At 36.1% G+C, this 13393-nt stretch overlaps 2 protein-coding genes across 6 annotated transcripts in view; one reads left to right on the forward strand and one right to left on the reverse strand.

Moving 5' to 3' along the window:
- The window catches only part of LOC142339590 (membrane-associated protein Hem-like), a 479910-nt gene that overhangs the window by 302814 nt on the left and 163703 nt on the right, over positions 1 to 13393 (reverse strand). Inside the window, exon 1 of one of the 5 annotated variants that reach the window (XM_075389733.1) lies at positions 7402 to 7413. The exons of the other annotated variants lie outside the window; for them this stretch is intronic. The gene's annotated coding sequence lies outside the window, so the exon portion shown is untranslated. Of the gene's footprint in view, positions 1 to 7401; positions 7414 to 13393 lie in introns of those variants that run through there. 5 annotated transcript variants of the gene reach the window in all.
- LOC142339592 (potassium voltage-gated channel protein Shal-like) overlaps positions 1 to 13393 on the forward strand; it is a 109010-nt gene that overhangs the window by 35748 nt on the left and 59869 nt on the right. The gene's annotated exons all lie outside the window — the stretch shown is intronic.

The following is a 13393-nucleotide window of genomic DNA, read 5'->3' on the forward strand; positions in this document are numbered from 1 at the left end:
TTATGGGAATCAATCGCTGCTACTTTTCGGAAATCTGCCGGGTATGTTTTATTGTCGACATTCTTGGTGATCTAAAATGGACGATCAATTGAACCTTGACCTATACTTATTGTTCCGACCCCTCTTGAGGGGGGAGGAACTATATACTCAAATGGGTTTTTGTTCAGACAATTTTGGCCGATCGATATATTCATCGTAGAGAGTTGAGACTGGTATCATTAGAAAGCTTGTTCAGCGTAGCATATGGAATTATTTTTTTTATTTCGTTTTTTTACAGGGAGTTATCGAGTTTTAAACGTTTGAGACATTGAGTGAATTCCGTTGATTTAATTCACATTTTCCGGAATTTTTGACTAAAATTTCGCTAATTTTGCTAAAAATTGTTGAATCTTTTAAAGAAAGTGTTGTTGATTTTGCTTTTAATGACAAAAATTGTCGGTCATTTTATTTTGTCAAATATTCTGGCTAAATATTTCAAAATTCAGACTTCTTCACGAAATAAGTTTCTTTAGTCCACCTTGAATATATTTGCCGAAAGTACACACCTAAACACCACTAACACAATCTTTGTAGACTCAAAAGGGAGCTATTTCTACTTCAACTTCCGTTGCGAGTGCTCCGTAATTAAAACTTTGCCGTTTTTCGCTAACTTAACTCGTTGATTATCAAAAACAAAGCATTTCTTGATTTTGAACTAAAATACCTATATCTGAAACATTCTAAAAATTAAATGTTCTCAATGGACGAACAGCTTTAGCAGAGCTAGTTTTGGACCTATCTTGGACAGTTACAATCCAAAAATCATTCGCATTGTAATCAGTCGGTTTTTTTTATAAAAAAAAATTCGATCTTTTTTATATATTAATTAAATAACAGAACATTTTAATTCAAAGCTCACTAGTGAGAGGTCCAATTCGTTTCCTAAAATGTTCCAAATCATTGTATCTAGTTTTTTACTTGAAAGTTTATGGTCGTTTTGACTTTAATATTTTTGATTTTTAAATAATTAATTTCTTAATGAACTTTGCCTCCGTTTTTCTCATAATTTGGTCAACTTGTAGCTTAGTGTCAGCAATGAAAGTATGCCTCTTCTTTTTACTGATTTCCATTTCAATCTGTATTGGGGTTTTCCTTAACTTATGGTTTTCTGGCTTTGATACTACTAGATTTCATTTTTTTTCCAGGTATTTGCCCATTTTTCACATTTTCTACTTTTGTCACATTATCACGTGATTGACTGTTCATATATCCCATCATTGGCGTTCAAAATAAAAAAAAATTGAAAAAATTAAAAGCCTTACAGATATAGACTCTGGTTTTACCGGCTTCGACAATAGTTTCTCGAAGAATTTAATTGAATTTTTTAATTTTGTCTTCAATTGTTGTTTTCACTTCGTCTTTCTAGTCGTATGAAAGTTCCTGTACAATGACCTACTCTCGTTAATTACAGGCCAAACATGACAATATTGTTGTCACAGGAAGGTGTAAAAAGGGTTTGGTGTCACAAAATCTAATGTTTTTGAAGAATGCGTTCTGACTTCACTGGCTTCGAAACGTTTTTGTCATATACAAATTCCTAATCCAGATTTGAGGTGAATTACACTTTTGTATTGGTTGAAATTCTGATATGGTAAAATGAATTTGTAGCTATTTAGAAATGGATTGTGATTGGTTTATTAGATTGACTTACAAAAACAATTGAAGAAGTTGCATGAAAGAGTTGGAAGAGATAGAGTGTTAGAATAAAGTTGCAAAAAGATGTTTTGAAATTGAGAGAATTAGAGGGAATCTGCTCAGAACCTGCATCTGAAAAGTCATATAGCATAGAATTAATAGTGATAGAAGATGGTGACAGGAAAAGAGCAGAAAGATAATATACATTAAACAATTCAAAACTTGATTGTTTGTTTCGAAAGAACGCATAGCTTTATTATATATAATTTTTTTTAAAAAAATGTTTAAAACTGTGAGCGTGAAGCGAAAAAAGCTTAGAATTCGAATTGGCGATAAAGAAGGTCTATTAAACAGTTACATAATCAATTCTACCTCAACAAACTTGCATTTAATTTATACAATCGACAATCGTAAATGCTTCTATTTTACAGATAATACCTGCCCGGATTTTAATTCAATTTTATCGGGGCTGGATTTAGCCAACATAACAATTCATTTAAACCCTCAAATGTGCTTCAAACTTGATTAATTAATTTTCCTTGCCTACCAACTTTCCCTAATTTATATTGGTTTCTTATATGCTCTATACATTTTTTGATATCAATATCTTGAAACTTAAATTATTCTTACATTGACCCATCCCAGAACTTTTAGAAAAAAATTGTCTTTTTGAGATTTAAGTTACAATCTTGACAACATGGCAGATGTTGCAGCAGCTGCAAATACTATTGCAACAGCGATTCGAGGAATTGCTCCACCTCCACCAGCAGCAGCGCCACAAAGCGTCAGCTTGACCCCATTCACGGGAGCTGTTACAGAAGACTTTAGAGTATTCCGCGAGCAACTGGAATCTTCCATCGCCCTCGCTCAAGTACCAAACGCCCAACAGGTTGGATTTTCAAAACTTCATTTGCAAGGCGGTGCTCTAAACTATTTTCTGGAATTACCAACTGCCAACAAAAACACACTTAATAATGCGTTACTGTCACTAGAAAACCGATATTTGAGCGCAAATAGAGTGGAGCTTTACAAATTAAAATTTCAAGAACGAAAGTTTAATCAATCAAAAGAGACGCCAGAAGACTTTCTGACAGACATCACAAGACTTGCTAATATAGCATTTGCAGACTCCGGAGGAAACGACTATTCAGCAGAACGAACAAGGCGAATAAGGGACGCATTCATTTCAGGAATGCCTACGCATATAAGATTGAAGCTTCTGATGCAACCGGAAACAACAACTGTAAATGACCTATGTGCATCAGTCTCAAAAAGACTAACATTAAAAAGCATCTTGCCTGATGAAGACGCTCAAGCCACAGGATTCAATTCTATTACTGACAATAGCTCAAGTAACCTTGCAACAGCATTGAACAACATCGCGGCTGCTAATAAAAATTTAGCGTCTAGTCAAAGAGAACTCGGCAGGCAAATGAATAAAATGCAAATCTCGGTCGACCGGTCAAACAATAGAGGCTTTCATAGAGGTAGCTTTCGACGCCGACGACAAATTCAATTTAATTCAAACCGCGGAAATAACAGACCCTCGAAGCACCAAGGTTACCAACGACAACAATTCGGTCATACTGGCAGTGGTTTCTATAACCAACGCGGCCGTGATCACAGATATAGCCCGATTATTTGTAGAAACTGTGGTCAACCAGGCCACATACAGAGTCAGTGTTGGTTCAAACCAGTACCACAGCGAGGAACGCATGTGCCATTCGCTACAATCCCAAGAAACTAATTACGCAGCAGCAGCCTTTTTTTACAGCACTAGCTAACAGTAGTTATAATTCAGTGCCGATAACGGGAACAAATCTTTTCTATTTACCATTACACTTTCAAGGAAATTGCTTTAAAATTTTAATTGACACTGGGGCATTCTCAAGTGCACTTTCAAAAACTATACTACAAAATATTACTCTAAATAAACCAGCATGTGTTACTAAATTACCGAAGAATTTTCCTGAAAAAGTTTATGTGGCTGATGGCAAAAAAGTCAGAGTACTAGGAAAAGTACTTATTGAATTAAATGTTGGGTTGAATACCTATAGCGAAGAGTTTCTCGTTCTTGACCAAATGAGTACTGCTATTCTTGGTAACCCATTCTTTATCAAAAATCAAATTGTTATTGATCCGTCAAAGAAACTTTTATATTTTCCAGATGTTACCTTGAGTCTCAACTCCATAGGTAACCAAGGAAACTCAAGACAGCAAGTACTTATTACAGTAAGTAAAATAACACTGAAGCCAAATTATCAAGATATTGTCGAAGTCTCGATTCTCAAACCAGATATCGCATTTAAGAATGCCATTGGAATAATTGAGCCGTCTTCTTTATTCGAGAAAAAATCGAGCCTATGTGTCACTTCTTCAATAAACAAACTTGATTCACAACGAAGAACGAAAATTGGTATTTTGAACCTGAACCCTTTCACTGTTACTATTTCCCCACGAACTCAAATAGCAAAGTTCATTTTCTTAACGCCAAATCAAGCAAACTATATAGATCCTATTGAACCATCAATTATATCGTCAATTACAGAAAACAAAATTTTCAACGAAAATAAAAGAAGTTCTAGAACATGGATACCTACAGATAACTTTTTGTTCCCAACACCTGAGAACTGTCATGAAAATTCAAAACTTACAGGGGTTTGGAAAAAAATTTACGACACTGTTGTGAAATTACGACAGGATGAAAAATTGGATCCGACAGTAGATAAAGAAAATAGAACTAAGTTTCTTTCCAAATTTGATTGGACTGACTCGATATTTTCGCATGACCAAAAGAAACATATGGAAAATTTGTTGGTCAAATACCATAAAATATTTGCTAGACATAGATTGGACCTTGGAAAAAACACGGACTGTCCAGTTAAACTGACACCGGAGCACAATAGACCAATTTACTCACCAAACCCAGCAACACCAATACATCTCAGAGACGAACTGATTGTAGAGTTAGCTCTGATGCAGTACTACGATATTATCACTACTCTACCTTTCTCGCGCTACTCGTCTCCAATATTTGCACAAAGAAAATCTTCGGGAAAACTCAGAATTTTAATTGACCTTAGACGTATAAACCACTTGCTACGCCATGATTATAACAATAATAATTATCCTATACCAACAATGGCCGACGCGACAGCGCATCTAGCAGGAAAAACGATCTTCGCAAAAATGGATTGCAGCCAAGCCTATTTCTCTATGCAAATGGCGGATAATTTGAGTGTGCAACTACTGGCATTTAATTTTGGAGGTAGAACCTTTGCGTTCAAAAGACTAGCACAAGGACTCAGCCGATCACCAACAGCATTCAGTTCTTGTGTGAGCAAGCATTTACAGTCATGTGTTGCTAGTGATAAGTGTTTTGTTTATTTCGATGACCTGGGAAGTGGTGCAAACGATGGAAACACGTTGATCGATAATTTAGAACAAATTTTCCGCTGCATTCAAAGTCTAGGTTTTAAACTGTCAATCGAAAAATGCCAATTTGGCATTCCAAAAATACGATTTCTTGGACATGAATTATCAGCCGCTGGCATTCGTCCTAATAAACCGAAAGTTGAAAAATTCCTTGCAAATGTTAGAATGCCAAAAACCATAAAACAAGTTCGTCGATTGATTGGATTCATGCAATATTTCTTCAAATTATTACGAAAAGAAAGTGAATTTAACATTACGAACAACCATCATGAATCTCTGGCCACACTCAAAAATGACTTAATTAAAGCTTGTTCAATGTCGTTGAAATTAGCTCAACCAGGTTGCCAGTTCATAATCGTTTGTGATGCCAGCTTTTACGCAGCAGGTTTTATCTTATTAATCGAAGACAATTTAGAATGTGAAGAATTAAATAAGGATAAAACTGACGCACCTGTTTCTTTTGGCTCCCATTTGTTTTCGCCAGCGCAACTTAAACACTCAATTTATGCCAAAGAATTCCTCGGAATATATTTAGCCTTTGAGTCATTCGAGCACTACATATGGGGAGTATCAACAAAACCAGTAATAGTCCTAACAGATAACAAAAGTGTCACACGTTTCTTTCAGACGAAGAAATTACCGGGAAACTTATGGAACGCTGTTGACTATGTATTATCTTTTAACTTTGTATTAGGACATATTTCTGGAAAAGCTAACGCAGCCGCAGACTATCTATCACGCATTCATGTTAACTTTGTATTAGGACATATTTCTGGAAAAGCTAACGCAGCCGCAGACTATCTATCACGCATTCATGTTAACCCTAACACCAAGTTAAAGCTGAAGCTAAGTGATCGAATTCCTATAAGAGACATTAAAGTTGAAGTACTAGCACAAACACCAGATAATAGTCTTACAACATTAACAACAGCAGTTCACGTTCCTCTTATAACTATTGACAGTGAGGAAACTTGTAGTACAATTGAGCTAAATTCCTTCATTGAGCCGAAAGATCAGAGTATCAACAAATTATCGGAAGAACACCCCTTGGATAAATTTGAATTAAGTGAGTGCTTAAAAGCAATTGATATGTTCAATGAACAGTCAAAGGACCAAGATATTCAAAAAGCGTTGAACTGGTTAAAAAAGAAGGAACCACCAATAAGCACGTATGGTTCGTACGACTTACAGAAATATCATAAGCAACTTAGTCGTTTAATTCTTGATGGAAACATACTTTGTCGAAAATTTTATGACCATTCAGGAAGAAATTTTATCAAACAGATTGTCATTCCAAAACAACTGCGAACAGAACTTATATACCGGATTCATAACTCTAAGCTTAAGGGACGTTTAGGCATACAAAAGACCATTCACGAGTTCCGAAGGAAATTCTATTTCCCGGGCTACACAGAATTTTTGATTACTTATATAAACAATTGCCCCACATGTTTACAAGCTAAATCTCCAAAACACGAAACACTAACTATGCCCTTATCCCCCGTTAGTTCAAATACAAGCCTACCCGCAGACATGTTACAAATTGACATAGTTGGCCAACTACCAAAGTCTGGAGGCTACTCGTATATACTAACAGGAATGGACGTGTTTTCTAAATATATGTTTGCACAGCCCTTAACTTCAATCTCAGCTGAAACAGTCTGTAAATTCCTTATGCAATGGTTTATGCGGCATTCCTATATACCAATAGTCATACTTAGAGATCAAGGCACACAATTTACTTCGCGAATGTTAGGAGAGCTCTCAACGCTTTTAGAATTTAAAATTGAACATGCCACTGTTAAACACGCTCAATCGGAGCTTTGGAAAGGTCCCATGGCCCACTGAAACGCTATTTACGAATTTATGAAAACCAACTGCCAAGGGATTGGCATAAATATGTAGATTTCGCAGTGTTTCAACACAACACTAGTTACCATTCTACAATAGCTTGCCCTCAACTCTTATCTTCCACGGTAGAATACCGCAAAATCCATTAGATTTACGCTTCAGTAACAAAAATATATACCACCAGCAATGCCAATATGACTATATTTCCGATATCCAAAGCAAAATGGCGACATTATTCAGTCAAACCAAAGATAACTTAGTTAATTCTTTCAACAAATATCGGGAATATTATGACAGAAAAGCCAAAGCTGCACCATTGAAATTACATGACTATTGCATGTTGCTGAGCCCAAAACTCTCTACAGAACATGAGAAGATTAGTAACTTAGAATGCAAATTGACAGGATTATTTAGAATTGAAAAAGTTCTTACTCGAAGTAACTATTTAATAAGAAAAGTAAATACAAATAACACGCAAATCGTTCGTAGATTTAGACTCAAACCCATTAAACCACAATATAAAATTCAAGATCTGCGAGATATCGATGACAAACTGTTTACAGCAGACCCAATGATACCTGAGGCACTGCGTGAATCAAACCTCTTTGACCACACGCTTGAGGAATTAACTTTTTCTTATGACAAAAACCGACAAGTGAAAGTCCATTCAACAATAGCAGCAGAAGCTAAGTCAAACCGTGAAGCCGAAGTTTTAAGGAATAGGACTGCAGAAGATTCGCCAAAAACACCTAATACAGAAAGTACAGCTGATACTTCACCATTTTATACTCCAGACTCGGAAAAACAATCTAGCACATCACATACTCCGCAGTCCAGTCCTAAATCTGTCCAAAATGAACACAATATTACAGAACTTCCAACAACATCTAATATACCAGTTTCAAACCTAGCTAAACTGTTGAAGGAAAAGCGACATGAACGTGAGTTGGCAAAACAACAAACAGCAAACACAGCACATACAGTTCAAACACGCATACCACAACCGCAAAAACCAACAACATCAAGCTCCCCCCAAGTAGGACAAACAGTTTCGCGATACGGTCGCATACGCAAGCAAACGCAGCACTTTCAGTCATCTTAATAACTTACTATTCCTTAATCTTTTTTCAAAATTAATTGCCTTTCATTAGTTCGTTAAAAATCGTTCTTTACTTAAAATTACTTTACTTATGACAAAAAGCCATTTCAAACAGTGGCGTTTCGCTTGAATGAACAAATCATTCCAATTTAGCCTGAGGGTAATTAGGAATAAACAGACTTCAAACCAAAGTAAGACCCAAGTCTCTGAATTTTAACGCATGAACGACAGGTTCCTCAATGTTAATACATTAATTAATCAAAAATTGCTAATTATTAAAAACAGAAGGCAAAAATCAAAAAAGTACATCCTGAGCGCTTCTAGGCACAGTGTGAGCTTTCTATTGATATAACTTTCACCTATGTATCATTGCACACGGACAAGCGGAATTAGATTTACAAACCCCAATTAGCTCTTCACATGCTGGACTTGCAGTCCAATATTGTACACAATTCTGTTTTTTGCCATTTTGAAACCGCTACACACATGCTCCCACGGTTAACCAGAGCACTACACTGTTCAATACATTGCATTTGTAGCTGATTTGACAAGTCAACACTTCTGATTGACTCACATAAGCTCCAGCTAAATTTTCTTAGACGCTTCTTCCACAAACCTAAATAACATTTGTCATATTACATTAAGAAATATTACACTTATTTTATTCCAGTAACAACCTTCTTTATTAGAGCGGCCCTCGAGATATTTCCTCTTATTGTTGGGAAATCTGAGACTGCGCTGTAATCTTTTACTCGCACCGGCAATACCAGACTTTCGCCCACCTTTACTCGAACATTGGCCTTCAGAATACTTTTGCCCTGATTGTTGAAATGCATATAAATGTTCAGACAGGCCACTATGCCCAGAATTTCGTGATTTGTCTATTTCTCTGCTTATTTGTAAGGCACCATCCAATCCAGCATAATTTAACAAGCTCTTATAAACACCGTGTTCAATACCAGACGCATAATTTCGAAGTGTACGATCTATTCTCTTTGTGTCATTTAAATTGCAGGCTTTCCATCCCCAAACAAAAGAAACGCCAATTGTTGAAGTTAAAACAGCATGAGAAGCTAAGCTGGGTTGACAAAGTGATAAATTGGGTTCAGGAATATAAAACTTAACATTAGATTTAACTGAAGTGTTTTCTGGACCAGCTTCAACAGATGATATAAAATCGTTAACATTTCGTATTAATTTCTCGAAATTTATGGAATGAGTTCCAGGAGTACAAATGAAATACAGTTTTTCGCCCAATAGAGTTACCGATATAGAATCATCGCCGCCAGTCTCAATATGGCCATCCGTTATCCAACTGTTAAACTGAGCTATTCCATCGATTTTCGTTTGTTGAAGTGTATTTGTAACTGAAAATTTTACCAAGCCTTCAACAGATAGACTATAGCACCAGGAATACTTGTTTATTTCGTCATTTGGACAATAAAGTTTTTCATAAATTCTGGACTCCCGACCTCTCGGTGTTATACTTGATTTTACATGAAAATAGTTATCCAACTCGGTTTTAAAATCGAATTCATTATCAATTTCTTTCAAAATTACTGTCAAAACTAAATAGCTGATGATTCGCAAGGGCAATTGGCTTTACGACCCAATCATTGTTTACAAATTGAGAATAACCGGATGAAATAATTGCATTCGTTGCGTCAGTCCAGGAGGCCGCCCAATTTACATCAATTACAGGAACAGGTTCCCAGCCAAGTGATTTCAGCGTTTCTGGATTACGATACTTGGCATTAAAATTTACTATCCGTTCATGAATGCTAGAAAAATTTGATCTAGCCCTTGTTTGCGCCTTTATCTAAAAATCGTCAATTTCGTTTATTATCATTTGAAAATTCAATTGAAAAATTACCATTAATTGCATACTAGTTTCAAAAAAAAGAGAGTTTACCAATATTTATTAACAATTTGCGATTACTACAAAACCAAAAAGGCAGGGCACACACCATATACAGCAGCCAAAGGCAAATGCCACTAACAGAATATAATGATAACTCTCACCAACGTTGACATTCTCTCGACAAGGATACTCGATATTGGAGCTTTCATATACCACAATACGATCTTTAATAAAAACGATTCTATCAGAGCAGCACAATACTTCAAAATTGTCAGATATATTTCCTTCTGTGCATGCGGAACTCAAAGCGAAGAGAACACAAAACAACAGAAACAGATTCATTCTCAAACTAAAAACATTCTTACCGTGCTAATCCAAAATTGGATTTTGAATATACATTACCATTATACAGAACTACATAGTGCACATTTCAAGCGCACAACATTACAGCCCCTAAACAACCAGAATTATTGCATTATTTTGTTATTGAGCAAATCTTATTGATGTGCCTCGCAAAAAAAAGTGCGCCTCTACATATTAAAAATTTTAGTTCAAGTTTTGCAAAGATAGTTGCAAGTTTTGCAAAGTTAAGAATTTACAAGTTCAAGAGACCAAATATACAGATCCTCAAGCTAAAACAGGGTGGCTTGAGATCTTGTGAGTTCTACATGTAGAGATGTCTCAGCCTAAGTTTGTTGATCATGCAGTCGATTAAATACCGACAAAAACATTCCTTAGGAAAATACACTTGGCTTGATAATACAGACTGCCAGAAAAACATCGTCTGAGTTTTTGTCTTTCAAAAACGCCTCTTTTGCTTCGGGAGTATTATTGCACCCAGCAGCAGTCATAAAAAGTTTCCTAACATTGCCTCAAAATGTTCACAAGCCATGAAAAACAAAAAAAAATAACGCCTACTTATTATTTAAATATGTCTATTTCTACAGGCATAAAATATTTTTAGATTGGCCACCTGAAAATAATTGTAAGCCCTGTAGCATTCAATCTTTTGAGAAAACCCTCCAAAATGATTTCTTGGAAATACCTTATATTTCTCATAATTATAGTGCACATTTGTTATAATGACAACAAAATCGAATCACAGAAAGGTATTGATTTTATATACCAACAGCAGCTACTCCTTGCTGAAAAATTCGTGAATATTCAATTTCTAGTTCCTTTTCCAAGAATGAATGTCTCGTTGCAAAATCAATTCAGAAATCTTTCGCTACTTTTGAAAAACTCTTGGAATGACTATTCATTTGGTTGTCAACTGGATCATATGAACACAAATGAGACCAGTTTAAACTTCGACTATCTTCTCCATCATACGGAAAACGAATTCAAATCAGTCCAACTAGACATATTGAATATAAAAAACGAAATACAGAGAACATTTGGAACAAAAGAGCAAACAACAACTGATAACGAACGGACAAAAAGAGGAGCCGGCCTAATTGCTGTAGGAGCATTAACAGCTGTAACTGCACGAGCAGGAATAGCGTGTTCTCTCGGCAGCATTTTCGGAGCTTGCGGAGGATCCAGTCGAGAACGTGAAGACATCGACTTGGCCTTGTCACAGATTGAATTGAACAACCATCGGTGGGTAGAAGTTAAAGGCAAAGTCAACTCAAAAATGTACCTCATTGCTGACCAACTCGACGATGTAAACTCAGTGCAAAAGTGAATTATCCAAACGCAGAAAAATCACACAATGGTGTTGATGAAAGCAGTGGATATTATCCAAAATAACTCAAGAGCATTGATGGCATGCTCCCAATTGTTCTACGCAAGGGACCAAATGCTTCAAGTACAGGCGAGTCTTCTGGGATCTTTTTCAGCGTTGCTAAATGAACTTAAAATGTACCGTGTTGCCATCTACAGCTATAAGGTAACAATTTTGAACTCGGTAATGATTATGGTGAATAAATTGATTCCTATGGCACTCCTACCTAGATCAGATTTAGAGGAAATACTTCGAGATATAAACCACTGGCAATCCGACACAAATGAACGTCTTTCATTGGCTTTACCAATAACACAAATTCTAACTTGCTATGAAACGAAAATACTGAGAAACGTAGACATTTTTGACGATGGGATGTACTTCACATTAGTCATTCCATTTGTTACCGCAGCGACAGTTTTAAATTTGTATAAAGCAATACCAATACCCATGCCTAATGATGGAACAGACGGTCGCGCATCACAGTATGCTAATGAATCTGATTTTATAGCAGTTTCTTCTCCTCAGAAAATAGCGTCACTTTCACAGGACGAAATCAATAGATGTGTCGGGTCGAGAAGCTTCTCGGTGTGTATAAACGGTTTCTCTCTGGAAACAGCCCAAGATACATGTCTTGGATCACTACTTATTAACAATCATTTAACTGCTCTGCAAAAGTGTGAAATTAAAACCGTGAGATTGCCAGTAACGGAAAAAGCGAGAAATTTGGGAAATGGCAAGTGGTTAATAACATCAGCATCATCGAATTTCAAAATGTATATAAGCCCAATAATAAACCATGATCCATTGAAAAGAACACCTTTACCAGGATGCCAAGTCTGCATCATTGAACTTCAATGCGGGACAAAACTGGAAACCACATTTTTAGAAATCAGAGCAGACATGTTTTCATGCCAAAACACAACGCTTCAAAAACTGGATATTAGACTAACTGACCCTTTGAAACATCTCTTATCAAAAGTTCCGGCAATTGACAACCTGCCACATTTTGCAACCATTGCTCAAGCAAGACAACAGTTCATTGAGGAAATACAAATCCAAATGTCAGAAATTCCTAACCATCAAAGACCATCGTTGAATAAATTAGATGAAATCGCCCAACCAATTTTAATGAATATGCAGAGTATTCGACCTAGTTTAAAGAATCGTTTCACGCAAAGTGACACTTGGGAAATGTCTGTCATAATTGGCACAATCGCTTTTATAATCTCAATGATATTACACGCTCTCATAAACTACGTTTGTCAAAAGTATAGTCGACGATATTCAAAAATGCGCAAGTTTGTTGTGGGCTCATTTGGAATTCATCCACGACAAATACTAGTGGTAACAGAAGATGAAAGGCAGACACTTATGCTACAACCTGGAAACCGACTGACAGCAAAGAACATTGTCATCACGGACAAACAACTGTCAAAGCTTCTTGGACCTACAGCTCCAAAACGAGAGGAACTCCAAGTAATGCAACCATCTTACGACGTCGACCTATTTTGCCAGCACTTGGCCAATAATCTTAAATCAGCTTAAGAAAAACATAAACACTTTAATATAATTCATATAGCTTACACGAAGTAAAGGTTGCTGCAAGGCGCTTTCTAATTTTTAACCTAAAGCTCGCATGAAAATTTTCAAGAGGCGCAGTGATCTTTTTGAGAGGCACATTGTTCTTTTAAAGAGACATATAGCTATATTGTTCTTTTTAAAGAGTCACATTGTTCTTTTTATA

The sequence above is a fragment of the Convolutriloba macropyga genome, chromosome 5 (genome assembly GCF_964194025.1).
Source record: "Convolutriloba macropyga chromosome 5, txConMacr16.3, whole genome shotgun sequence".
Taxonomy (NCBI): Eukaryota; Metazoa; Xenacoelomorpha; order Acoela; family Convolutidae; genus Convolutriloba; species Convolutriloba macropyga.